Here is a 14,778-nt window from a genome sequence, read left to right as displayed (position 1 = left end):
TTAAACAGAATTTAGAACATAAACACACTCTCTTGTAATAGCAATATCAGGTACAGCTCATGGGAATGCAACTAAAGTAACAGTCAAATTGAATTTAAGCATGGAGCAATAGGCAAAGGCAACACAATTTACTGTTACTTGAAGCTGGCTTAGTAATGCTACTGGAGCATCAAAATCAAATCATCAACAACAGTATATCACAAAGCCAACTATCGAGCTAGCAGGAACTAAATGTGAAGTACATGTGCAGCCAGAAACACGCATCGTCTTAAAATTCTAAAAGCCTCAGTGTAAATATTGGCTATCTCATCTGCAATTTAGTGAGGATAACAGAAAGGAGAAGTTAAAGTATAGGCTTAAATTATAAATACTTGCTTAATTTAAATAATATCCTTATATGTATCTTAAGTTTGTTAGACAGTAAAAGCCCATAAACGTCTTAGAATAGTGGAGTTGCAAAGGTTTCATCTATTAAAAAGTGGATCTTCAGTATCTGAACATTAGAACTAAAAATCTAACTACTAAGTGTGTGTGTGTGTGCAGTGCTGAGTTGGGACCATATATGTCTGAAGATCAGTTTTATTACATTGGACCATTCTGCATCTAGAAATTATCTACTTTTTGTGCAGTGTGAATGGTGATCACAGTGCCATACAATGTCTGAGCCAAATACATCCCCAAAATATTTCATGTATGTATGCTTAAGAGTATTTTCATATTCCACATATAACCCATTAGTGTTTAAGTCTTCAAATTCCAGCGAGGTAAGTACTTCAAATTTTTATATTGAAGCAGTGAATTAAATTACTTTAAACCAATCTATAATTTAATTTGGATGAGTTTAACTGCTTTTTGTTAGCATTAATGCCTTTCTCCTAAAGTTAAAAAAAAAAAAAAAAAAAAAAAGAGCTTTATTTTGTTTCAAATAATATAATCCCATATTTTAATTTGAGCTTGTACTAAGAGAAGACCTTTTAATATCTGCAATATTTATGATATTTTTCCCCACAGTTTAAGTTCATATGGATTGAATGTACAAAAGAAAAGTGTTACTACAATTCTGAATATTAACTCTTATTTTAGCATGTCATTACTAAGTTGTCTTTGAATGTATTAAACGGTACTTCTGTTAGAATTTGCTAGAATTTTCTGTTTTACAGTTTAATATTTTGACATGAAGTTATGAGAAGCTGATAATTTCCAATTGAATGTATCTGCATTAACAGAAAGGATTAGAATTTATTAGTATCTTGTTTTAAAACTGTTTTTATGTTGATATTTACATATGATGATTGGGGGGAAAACCTTAGAATGCATGCGCTAATAAAGGTAGAAATTTTTGACAGCTTGAATGTAAAGTATAACTGTATTTCCATAAATTCTTGAATTTAACCAATTATAAAGGGTGTTTATGAATTTTTAGAATGATTTGGCAACCATCTGATTAATGTTTAGAATGTAAAGAGTACTGTTGTAAATGTCCAATCTGACAACCTCTTTCCTGGACTATAAGTTTGTATCGTGATTTTCACGATAGAAGGATTTTTATAAAATTTCCATTCCTCTTCTGCTACTTTCCAGGGTCTATCACTCATGGTAGATTTGTGCTTAGAAAGACTCTTTTCAAGAGAGCAAAAGCACAACAGTCCCTAGGAGAAACGTCACGGAACTTAACAGGAATACGCTGAAAATGCATATATGTAATATCTGTACCAGTCTTAATTTTTTCAAGGAAAACAGTGGTACATTTCGAATTATGACCCGTTGCTTTGTCTTGATGAAGTTTCACTCTTTGAAAGTCATTGGGATAAAGAAATGGAATTTCTTCTGTAAATATCAGGCATAAAACTTTCTTGAGAGGTTGTTCATTTTCCCAACTTTTCTTATTTTTAATTTTCCACTGTAACAAAATCCTGTGAGAATCATAATACACTAAGTCAAACTTTCTCTGTGTTGACAGAATCAGGTTTGTACATTTTTTTTCTCCTTGTTTTCAATAAACGACACCCCCCTTTTTTTGTCATTGTTGTTGGTCATTTAGCTAAAGCAGTTTCTATCAGTTCTCAAACTAAATAGCTTTCATGCAGGGTTGGTTCTACAAACTGTTCTGCGTCAAACTACATACCATGGCAAAAGCTGGTGAACATTATTTTTTTTAGCTTTTTTAAGTTGTAAATCTTGGTTTATTATTTTATTTATTGTTGCTACAGATGTATTTAAAGATTTTGCAATTGATTTCTGCATCACTGGGTTTTTCTCGTTACCAATGATTTAACTTTAGAAACATTAGAAATAGTGCATACCTCTTTCAAGTATTTGTTCAGAGTCTTTTTTCCATGCAGAAGTAATAACTGATGGCTTTTCCTCTGATCAATAATTTTGCACTTAGAAAGAAATTTTATTACCATGCATCTCATACTGTTTTTGAATTGTGAAATAGGAATATTTCTGTTTGAAAAGTGCAAACACATATTCTTCTATCCACAGCTGGTTTACATGTGACATTTTGAAAGGAGAATCAATTTAAAAGGAGCAGATGATATTTCTTATATCAAATATTAAGCTGTTGCCAGCTATTTTATTCCAAAATATTTGCTTTGTGTTTAATTCTTTATTGAAATTGTTTTAAAAATGCATAAACACCCTCAGTATAATTCAATATATAATGTGCATATGATAATGTGACTGCTTGATATTTGGAATCTATAAATAGCATTAACAGATCAAGTATAATCCAATAACATCAACAGAGAAATGCATGAGCATTTCATGGATGGACGGTCAAAGATAACTCTTTCTACTAAGGTAGCAGAGCTCTTAGAAGAAGCTATATATATATAAGAAAAGATACATTATCACCAAAAGAAAGTCACACCTATTCACGGTTTAAGAGTCACGAGGCCAAGTTCCAGATGCCTATAAAAACACACTGGTGGGCAATTGCTAAGGATGGTCACAAAAGGCTATATAGCATGTAAAAATGTAACTGTAGTTGGATGGCGAGTGAAATAAAATAATGCCAGAATACTAGGAAATAACAATAAAGGTAATTTATTGTACTGTGAAATCCAGAAAGCTTTGAAAAGTGTTCAAGGGACAAAATGGTTATTTTGTGCTGAATACATAAAAGTGAAAAAAATGCAATTACTGTCCGCAAGCATTCTGATGCAAGACTACAGGATGTAAGATACAGGCCATATCTCGTATCAATACAGGATATGGCCACCATAGAGTGTGATGAAAGATTCCACACATCATGCCATGCTTTGAACAAGCTTATCCAGCAGCTGTTGGGGTAATTTATCCCATTCCTCTGTCAGAGCTCGAACGAGGGTGACCTTGTTTATTTGAAGGCATTATCGATCACGATGCTCCGGATGCTCTCAAACGATCACTGATATGTGCGGAATGAAGTGCTGCATTCTGACTTCCAAATTCTTCCCTTTGACACCTATTTCTGGCAAAATTCGGCTAAATTCTTTAGGCACTTAACGCAGATAGATATTCCTATCTTGCACAGTATACCTGCTTATCTGGCAGAGCCTAGCTCTGCCAAGCAACCTAGGGTTGCCATGGACAGAACCTTTAACATCTTCCCTAGGAAGCCTAAGCGAGTATGCTTGCTTGACTAGGACTCTATCAAAATTACCAGCACTTCACAGGTTTAAACCAACAACCACCTAAATTCATCTCTTCCCACTAGACCTAATCCAGCCATATTTGTCGCGATCTACTCCTGTGCTTGCACAAATTCATAGCCCTTTACCTCGACTGCTCCTCTGTGCCACACCAGACATCCTTCATCTACCTCCAAATCTATAATGTTGATACCTAACCTTAACTCCTATTTATCTTGAACTTAAGAGAATTAATCTCAGCATATCTTAGTAAAAGTCATAGTTAAAGTTACTAAAATCATCTCTAACCTATTTTATCTATTTTTCAGTTAAACTAAATCATCCGGCCTTTAAATTCTTAACCTACACATTTTTTACAATAGCAAACGGGTTTTATTTTTAACGCAAAATCTGTAGAATGAACTGACTCCGTCTCTCCCCCCCTCTTAACGCTCCGCATTTCTCCATGGAGGTAGGAAGTTAGAGAAGGTTTCTTACCTCCATGCTTTTCTCCTCTTGGTTCTTCGTAGCAAACGCTGTTACGAAAGAACGTGTATCGAACTTTCCAGAAGCAGTCTTTGACACGCTTCAATATCTGGTATCATTTCTCCTGCTTCCTTTCACACTGGCGCGTGGTGGGTTGCTTTCTCCCCTACCTGTTCTTTACCTGTGTTGCCCCGCACAGTGGTTCAATACAGGTGGCGCCCCGCACAGTGGTTCAATACAGGTGGCGCCCCGCACAGTGGTGCCTTTTTGTCCGTAATGGAGGACAATCTTTATCGATCTCTCTTTTAGCCCATTGGCTTTCTTTCGTATCTCTTAGCTTATGCTTCTCTCTCAGTCAATTCATTTGATATCAACGAAGATGTGGAGGTTATTGCATTAATTTGCAAAAGTACTTCCGTAACAAAAATGCCTTAGTTCTTGGTCCAAGATGCCGCTCCAAACATTTTCAACGGGATTCAGATCTAGAGAATGTGCTTGCTATACAAGGCATTGAATATTCTTGCTTTCTAAGCACTCCTGGACAGCAACTGTTCAATGACATTTGCATTGTCACCCATGAAAACAAATTTATCACTGTCAGTGCCACGGAACATGCGGTGAACAGGAGGCAGCAAAACAGCATTAGTGTATCGCTGGTCAGTCATAGTCGCAGCTGAAAGCATATAGAACAACATATGGCCATTGATCGTGATCCCAGCCCATATACACGTAAGGTATGGTATCGGTCCTACATGTGTACGGTATCGGTCCTTTCCCCTGTATGTTGGCTGAACTATATGCAATACCACTACCCCACCACATCAGTTGCTATCCATAATCAGATGAAAGACTGAAACTACTTTCATCTGAGAATAGTATACAACGCCAGGCATCTTCCCTCCAACTACAATGCTTGCAACACCTGGCAAATGGATGGAATGATGACATTTGGACAATCAAATGTACACAGTAGGACGGTGGGTGTATAGTTCTCCTTGATGGGAACAACTGTCTACAGTTTTTCAAGTGCTTCACTTGCCAGTAGCAGCAAGTAACTGATCAGCTACCTCAGTAGCTGTGCTGCACCGGTTCCTTTTTGTCGATAGCACCATGTACCTACTTTCTGCAACTTTTGAATTGCAAACACGACCTCCCCCCTTGACATTTGCTACACATTCCATTTGTTTGAAATCAAAGCCTTGAAACAACACTGTGGGTGATGTCTAACTCCCTAGACACATATGTTATACTTTGCTCTACTTAGGCTTATCAATAATACAGCCGCACAAAAAATCATCTAAGTGATGTTGAGAACATACCAAAAATTTACAAGTTAGTCAATTGATTCTTTCCTGTTAAATTTTACTTTGAAATAACAACAGTCAATATGTATCAAATCCTTTATATCTCTTATCAGCAAACCTGAATAACTTCAGCAATCTAAAATTTGCATACGCACATCTTATTGTATGTTGCACTTATGCTAATTTCCACATTTTCCTGCCTTCCATTTTGCAGTTGCTGCTATTGTCATTCGTTCCTAGCAATTATAAACCAATGTAAAATGATACGGGAGGAAAAATTAAATGTTTTTTGTAAAGGCAAAAGAGTCTCTCCACAATCAGAATAAAAGGCATTTTGAGAAATGTAATCCTTTTAAGTGCGAGTCTTATGGCTTAACAGACAATCCAAGATCCTAAAGCCCAATGTTACAGAAAGATTTAAGATCCACAGCTAGTGGCTACTAGAGTGAAGAAGGAGGATTATTTAGTGCTACACATGATTACAGCTAAAGTGGATGGTTTATGTTTACCATCTGAATTTGTGTTATGTGACTTGGGACCCTCTGTCAACATTATCTGGAAAAAATGCATAACTCCACAGATGCTAATAGAAGAAACTGTTTGGATTAACAACAATATAATGAAGTACCTATTTAGTTACCTTTAGTTCATGCAGAATTGGAAGGTAGCAGTAATTGAAATAATAACCAAATCCTAACAAAAGCAATAGTAATAGAAGATGAAGTAAATCAAGGTTGCTAACAATTATAAGCAAGCATTCCTATGCCCCTTACATGTAAATGTATTGCAGACCTGAGCTCAAGTTCAAAGTGAAACTTTTAGTGTGAAAGATGAAGAAAGTGGGAAATATAACGAACAAAAGAAAAATGACATGTTGATAGTTGCAGAGAAAAAATCTGATCATGCTAAAAAGGGAAGTATGTATTCTCAACAAACAATGCTCCCAGAAAGCAAAGTTACTTTGACAAATTTCAGAAGAGACACTGGGGACTTACAGTTGTCTCAGATGAATACAGTTTTTTATTCCCCCCTGTAACATCTATTACTTCTTTTATATATATATATATATAAAACCTTAAACCATGTGTATATGTTTACATATATATATATGAGGAAGTTGAAGTTGGAGCCTTTAAAATTCCAGAAGTCAGACATTTTCCCTACTGACTCCACAGCCCTGTTTATAACCAGTTATTTTATGTTAATTTTCTATCCTATTGCTCTAATTTCCATTTTCCTGCCAGAATGTAAATTTCTAGTTTGTGGGGTATTCACATAAGGTAGAAAGAAGACACCATTTAAAGTAAGGTTTTAGAGAGTAGAATTAGAGCATGTTTTTCATGCTTGAAGGCTATGCTGCTAATTTTGATTCTCTTGTGAATAATATTCTGCAGTGTTGAGTTATTCTTGCCATTAGGCTTGTGATGCCAACCTTAGGTCAGAGACAGCTTGCGTGCTATTCAAATTGTAAAGCCATTAGGCTACACTTATTTTCATTAGCTTTAGCTAAACAATTATCTTAAATTTAAGCCATAATTGTTGGCTTCTGTAAGCATGATTTGGTCAATTGTTGAACTTTATGACTTAACAAAAAGATCCTTTACACCCTTCCCTGTCTCTGTAGTATTTACAAGACATAGTGATAATTTGCATATTGCCTTTTAGAGTTTTGAATTTAGTTCATGTTACCTAAGATGACCAAACTCTTTAACATAACCAAAATGAATGCATCTTGCAAAACATTAGTGATGAATGAAAATGTATTACTTTGAAAACATATACAGAATCTGCAGAACCATTATTTTATATTACATGTTATTAAATCTTGAAGTGCACGGCAATTTAAACAAGGTTTTGGGAATAATGGCATACATTCTGCACTTTGTGAACAATTATAAATTGGCTTGTGAAAGAAATCTAGAGCATTAACAATGTATGTTACGGAAAAACTTCAGAATTTATCATAAAAAATGCAAAACTGCAAATACATATGTCACTAAGTGTGCAGTCATGAATCGGGTACTTTTAACTACTCGCTGTAGGCATGGCTGGATGGCAGGCAGGAATAAGATGTTGACAAAACTAATTTTGGCGAATCACCATCTTTATTTCTACGCACACATAAAAAATTATTTCTTTGGCAGACAAATTACTTTTCAATCATATTTGAATACAAATATTTTTTTATACACAAATAAAAATCTATGATGTTATTTTAAGCAGGGAAGCATAAGTGGCCTACAGCTGTTTGCATGGAAGAAGTCAGGAAGAAAAGGGGAGCGTAGTGCTCGTGATCCAGCATGTATAATTTGTACATGCAGAGAGTATTCTAAGCTATGATTGGTCAGCATTAGTTTTAGTTACCTTTTTCAAGCAGTGTTCACCAAATCTAGAATGTTAATTTTAAGGTCACCAATTATTTTTTAAAGCAGCTAACATATTTTGTTACATCTACACATACAATGAAAATGAAATTTTAAGATTAGGTAGGTAGGTTAAAAAACACTGAATTCTTCAGAGAAAGCTAATATTCTATTATATTGTCCACAAATAATTCCTTTATGAAACTGATAATACTGCATTATCATGAGAAACATCTATACAAAGGATAACAATTGCTATTATCGTCTATAAGGCACAAATTTGGATACTAAGTGGAAGGAATTAAATTAAAGAATGCATATGAGAATGCATACAATGCTGCAGCAACAATACATAGCATACAGCATACAATGCTGCAGCAAAGTAAGAGCAGCAACATCTAATTAATGAGAGAATTACCAGCTAACAGAGTGATTCCAAGCCGAACCCTTCTAAAGTTTGGCATAGATTATGCTGGTCCATTTGTTGTGAAGATGAAAACGAGAACACTATCTCTTCTTCAAATAGACAAAGTTCACTTTTATCACTCTGTACAGAGAAATGATTTAAAGCTGCTGTTTGACTAACCAAAACTTGTCACAAAGTAATGATTGCTGCTGTTTGTTTGTCCAAGTTTTGGACACTCAAAGTCACCATCCAAAAAGCATTAGAAAAAAAGACTGTTATGCAAATACCAAGAATACCATTTAAGAATGACCAGAAATTATTGGTAATTCCTGAAGCTTGGCAAAAAAGTATTAAGCCTATCACAGGCAGTTGTTTGGACATCAGGATATACCTAAATAAAAAAATAATCTCACAAGCTATATTGTTATGAAATTACAAGCGCGGTAAGATCGCTTCCCTGGAAAACAGATTTAGGGTTGCCATAAAATGCTAAGGGGAGGCAGGGTTGCCACATTTGGCAAGAAATCGTCCAGTTGGCAACATGCCATGGACTGATGGAGAACCTTCTGGAACGAATTCTTACCGGTTTAGCCCAGAATGTTCTCGAACACAAGCCAAAAGTTATGTAAACACTGCTGGTCCGCAGTCAGTTAGTATGGAGCGTGTGCCTCGTCGAGAGGATAAATCAGAGTGCCTCGTCTGAAGTGCGAGATAGTTAGTATCGAGCTGTTGTCTCATCTAGTGAGTCAATCCCTGCGGAGTCGATCGAGTTGATAGCCGGGCAGCGAGTGCCGAGTGGGCCATTAAGTGCACCGAAAGAGTCTCGTAGTGTATCATGGTTAGCGCACCGTCGAGTGCATCGCGAGTTGTAGTGTGGAGTGTCTTAAGAGCAAAAAAAAAAAAAAAAAAAAAAAAAAAAAAAAAAAAAAAAAAAATAAATAAATAAATTCCGAAAAGAGAACACCCAAAGAACCACATTTTATATTACACCCAAAGGCGCATTTTTCTTTCTTTATTTAATGTTTTGTGTGTTACCTTTATTTATTAAATATCATCTTCTTCGTACTTAAACCATAAAATTCAATTTTTTTTTTTTATTACAGTATTGCCATTGCTTGCTTTGAAATCGTTAAGTTTCTTAGTCAAAATCCCATAAATAATTTGCAAAATATGAAGAAGATAATAAAACAAATTCTGGCTTCCAGATGCCCATATTTGGGTAGAGGCATATGTTATTCAAAATTTGATGGCTATAGATACTGCTGTTTTATCACAATGCAAGAAACATACACAAATTTATGCAGATTCTTCGTTATTTGGTATCTTTAAATATAATACAGGGTTATAATATTTGGTGGCAACAATTAAAAAAGTGATTTGCCATTTATAGTGATCAAGGCAAAATGCCAAAATGAAATTAATATCCCTTCTGGGCTAACACCCTTTGGGCTAATTAACATAGAAATAATAAAAAGTCAGAAGATCCAAACTTCAATTCAGAATTCGGGATTTTTTCCAGATATTAGATCATCAGTTTAAATCTCGTAAGATGACACATAGAGATATAAAATTATGAAACAGTGGTTTGTGAAATAATGAAGCATTTATGAACAATGAAAACTGCACAAAAATGTTCAATATTTATTTGTTGCCTTTAATAAACATTTCTTTTAGTGTAAGTTTAAGTTACTCCATTTCTTGCACTAATATTTTATTAAAACTTTTGGGCTAATATTTCATTCATTTTTTGCTTATATTTCATTTAAAGCTATAGATATACGAGGGCCATCCAGGAAGTAGATTACGTTTCCGTCTGTGTCCGCTAGGGGCGGGGCTAGCGCGGCCATCTTGGGGTCAGAGCGCTGCGCAGCTCAGTCTGCATCTAGCCGTGCTAGTGAGAGGTTCGTGCTGTGCTCCGTTCAGATACTGTGACGGTTTGAAATGTCTGCGTTAATTGAAAATCCCGCGAGCTGCGAGGTGCCCTCAGTAATAAGGTTTCTGACTGCAAAAAACTGTAAACCGATAGAAATCTATCGGCAGCTTCGTGAAGTGTATGGGGACAACATTATCACTGAAGGTGGAGTGCGTCAGTGGGTTATAAGATTTCAAAATGGCCGAACCAATGTTCACGACGAAGATCGAAGTGGGAGACCCAGCATAGTGACCGCTGAACTTCTAGAAAAAGTTGATGCTAAAGTCCGTGAAAATCGAAATTTCACAATAACGGAACTTTCTTTGAGTTTTCCACAAATTTCGCGAAGTTTGTTGCACGAAATCATCAGCGAAAAGCTTGGTTACCACAAGTTTTGTGCAAGATGGAAGGCAAGAAGAGGTAACGAAGTGGTTGAAGGCGCAGGCGGCCGAATTTTTCGACGAAGGAATTTCCAAGCTCGTACATCGCTACGATAAATGCCTTAATTTGTATGGTGACTATGTAGAAAAGTAGTATTTGAGTGTGGCTTTCATCTGTATATAATAAAATTTGTTTCCTATACTTTGTTTATTTTTTTATTCCAAAACGTAATCTACTTTCTGGATAGCCCTCGTACATAATTTTTTGTTCAGTTACAAAGTTACATCGTTCAGGTCCTGTAATTTATGTGTCAAGAATTCCCACTGAATTGTCGATCGAAATTTTTTCATTCTCAATAATCTATCTGTCGCTTTCTTCACTGTCAGTAGTAATATTTTTTAGCTTTAAGGGTGCTAGACATTTTGTGGCTTGGTGCATTCTCTGTGAATCTTTTGTTCAAGTTCACGATTCACGTTGTATTTTCTTTGTTATTTCATTTCACGAGATTGTTTAATGCTGCCTTTTTTTTTAAATCCGGATATTTTGTGGATAAATTAAGAATATTTTTAATTTCAGCCCTTTTTAATACAATAACAGATAAGAACCGCATGATTTTACTGTCTGCAACGTTGAAAAACATAAACACGTTGCATTGACGGAAATGCAAAAAGTGCAAATTCTGCAAAAGATGGAGACAGGTGCTGTACAGCTCCCAACTCTGCTTGGTCGTTCTCGGAACTCTACGTACTCTCAAGACTCTCCACGTGATGCACTTGACAATACACAAGAGTATAGCTCTCGATTCAGCACAGTCTAAGACAAAACTCGACGATGCACTAAAAGACTCTCTCGATCCACTCGACGACCAACTCAGCACTTGACTTCGAGACACTCGCTCAATGACTGACTATCAGCTCGGTAGACGAGGCACACACACTGACTGACTGCGGACCAACAGGGTTTATATAACTTTCGGCTTGTGTTCGAGAACATTCTGGGCTAAAACGGTAAGAATTCGTTCCAGAAGGTTCTCCATCCGTCCATGGTATATTGATAATTTTGTCGCTAAATGGGAGATTTCTTGCCAAATGTGGCAACCCTGAAACTGCTGTGTGGGGAAACCATCTTACTGCATTTGTACGTTTCGTAACACTATATATATGTATATATATGAGGGAGTCAGAGTCATTAAAATTCCAGGAGTCAAGGTCAGAGTCGATTATTTTTCCTACTGAATCCACAGCCCTGAATCCTAGTATATGCTATAACCTTGGCACAATTTTGAAAATTGTTGCCAACAACAAAATGACCCATTTACTGTTCCTCATAACGGCACCAGATTCTGTGTACGAGGATTAAACTGATTTTGTTTTATATGAGAATTGGAAGGTATTTTCTTTAGTTCAACATGAACTGCACATGCGTGAAAGCGAGTGTCTCAATTTTCGAGGTTACTGGAACCTCACTTTACAAAAGACAACCTGATTGGAGCTGCGAAAACTGGTTCTAGGCCAACTGCTTGAATGACGTTCTTGCGGAACAACTCGCAAGAAAGTGATTGCTTCCAATGTTGCCATAAAACTTGCTTTTTTACAGATAACCATATGAAATTCCCTAACTTTTCCAGATTTTGATTAAAATATTTAAATTACCTGACTTTTCTGGTCAATTTTGAATCCTCTGAATTTTTCCAGTTTTCTAGGTAGAACCCTTAGAAGGAAATAAGCCTGTTTATTTGAATTCAACATAATAAGAACCACCAATGCAACTGAGTAATGAAATTATTCTCACCATCTAAAGTCCAATATGAAGGAGAAATCTTCCCCTGTCATAAAAACAATACCGCGACTTTTATGTCTGAAGGCCCGTTCTGGTTGAAAGTAAGTGTTACCTTTAGCTCTAATTAATGTGACACACAGGTTTCATACTTACGGAATCAGACCATGGAAAAAATTTCCATATGCCAGAGAAATTGTTATATGAACCATGCAGAGGAGGAATAACCAATAACCGAGTATGTCTTCAGACTTACAAATCTGATTTTGTATTAATTTATGTTACTTTCAAATAAAACTTGAACAAGTCCACTGAACAAGATATGAGAAAACTGAAAGTAAATTCCCATAAGCACATTACATTGCAATTTCCCCAGGACAGAAAGAAAAGCCTAAATTTACCATATTAATATGCCGAAGCCTTATTACAAAAGCTCTAAAGTAATTAGTGATGTATCTTATATTGAAAATCATTCTAACCAGACTAATAATGAAATAAATTTTCCCTACAATGATACTGATCCAAACACTTGCGATTATTCTGAATTACAAACAGATCCACAAAGAGATAAATTACAGAAATTACTAAACAAATATTTTCAATTTTTTTAATGAGCCAGAAATTACAGACTTAACAGAACACTGAATTAATCAATAACAAATTGATAATATCCAAACTGTATTGTAATGTCACATCGACAAAAATATATTTTACACATAGAAATTCAAGGGATTTTCAATTTTAAAATTACTAAAGTGAGGAAGTCTGCTACACTTCCCCAACGATTCTCGCGGAAGCTTCAAATAAAGATCCTTGATCTTATGTGAATTACCACTGTTTAAAAAAATTTTTACGTTCACAATTTTATCCTTCATCCAATATTGAGGAACAGATGAAGGAAAATGCTTCACAAATCATACAGTAATAAGAATTAGAATTAATGGCAGATATTCTGAAGTCGTAATGCTCTTTCGGTTCCAAACTACTCTCTATTTTTCCTAATTGATGCAAGCGATATTAAAGCAATGTGAGGAATTTGAAGTCCTGATCCTGACAATATTAATATTAAAAATTTAAAATTGTAGCATTATCTCAAGCACCTGGATACTGTATACTGCAATGAATAACAGCAAAACTGACCATTAAGCCTTTGAAAATGTTGATTTACTCAAAAGCATTTCTTTACCTGGGTCGCATTGTAGGCCAAGTCTACCAGAAACCATCAGAGATTAAGACTAAAGCTATATTAGACTTTTCTACTGCAAAGATAAAAACTGACATAAGAGCATTTCTGAGATTAACGGGCTGCAACAGTCATTACATTTTTTAATGTAGACGACAATCACCATTCCACTGACTGATCTGTTAATGTGCACAGAAGTACACGGTGATTTTTTCTTAAAGGTTTTAGATGTATCACTACGAATAATAAAGAAAATGACAAAGAGGTTGTTAAGAATATTATGATTTCAAGTGACAGCTTAGTGGAAATTCTCAGTGAAACAATTACAGGATTTAAATAATAGAACTTTGTCACTGCCAATCTATAAAATTAAAGAAGACACAAATACCAAAACAACTTACATGGAAAGAAATGCTTAAATGCTCCATTATTTCATAAACAACTATTTCATATTTTTAATTTTGATTTTTCCATGTCTAGATTTAAAGTGGTAATCTAAAATCTGAAATTGCTAAAAGTTCTGATGATTCTTGATCTCTAACTGCACTCTATTAGTGCATAAAAGAAATTAAAAACATCTTTATTTTTTAATTTGAGGGGATATTCATAATAGGTAAGGATCTATAAAATGATAAAAAAATATTATTATAATGATGATTATGGTAGAATTCTCCAAAATTTCAATGATGACTGAATGAATAACCTTAAATAATCTACTGGAACATTTAAAAGTACCTGCATTCTGAACAGAGCACAAAAGTTTATTTGTGCTTTATCCAGCATGAAGTATTTTCAAGTAGAATTCATCACAAAGTTTCTCATACTGTATATATAAAATACGCAAGTCTTATATGCCTATTGATTTTACAAAATGGTGCTTTATACTTTTATGTTTTTTTACAATAGTTTCTCATTTAATTGTATACTTTTATCTTTGTGGGAAAACCTTACAGTTTCCAGAAATGACTGTATTGTGAACAGTCTGTCAAACACCATTTTTCTGAACTTTCCACTCCTACAGTTTTACATCTGGTACATCCTCTTATGCAAAAATTATGCTGAGAATGTGAATTTTTAAGGAAAATGAATGACCTTTCCATAGCTTACTAGATGGAAATTTGAGGAGACACTCTGAACAACAAGCAGCTACCCAAGTATAACTCCCAAATTAAATTTTCTCATGTCTTGTTATTCTTTTACCTAGGAGAGCACAAAGGTTGCACTCTTAACAGACATTCTCGAGATTCACAATTCATGAGGGAAAAGAAAATTTTCGAAGCTCATATTTATGTTATACATAGTAAAAACAATGAAAATACTAATATTTGAACAGTTAGGACAAATGTAGGT

General features: G+C 35.0%; 1 protein-coding gene across 4 annotated transcripts in view; it reads right to left on the bottom strand.

Moving 5' to 3' along the window:
• Cul3 (cullin 3) overlaps window positions 1-14,778 on the bottom strand; it is a 106,292-nt gene that overhangs the window by 23,646 nt on the left and 67,868 nt on the right. The window lies entirely within an intron of this gene.

Source organism: Stegodyphus dumicola, chromosome 3 (genome assembly GCF_044657685.1).
Source record: "Stegodyphus dumicola isolate Sdum_Otavi_A_Nest chromosome 3, ASM4465768v1".
NCBI classification, from domain to species: Eukaryota; Metazoa; Arthropoda; class Arachnida; order Araneae; family Eresidae; genus Stegodyphus; species Stegodyphus dumicola.
Note: the sequence above shows the minus strand (reverse complement) of the source record. Positions and strands in the feature narration are given on the sequence as shown.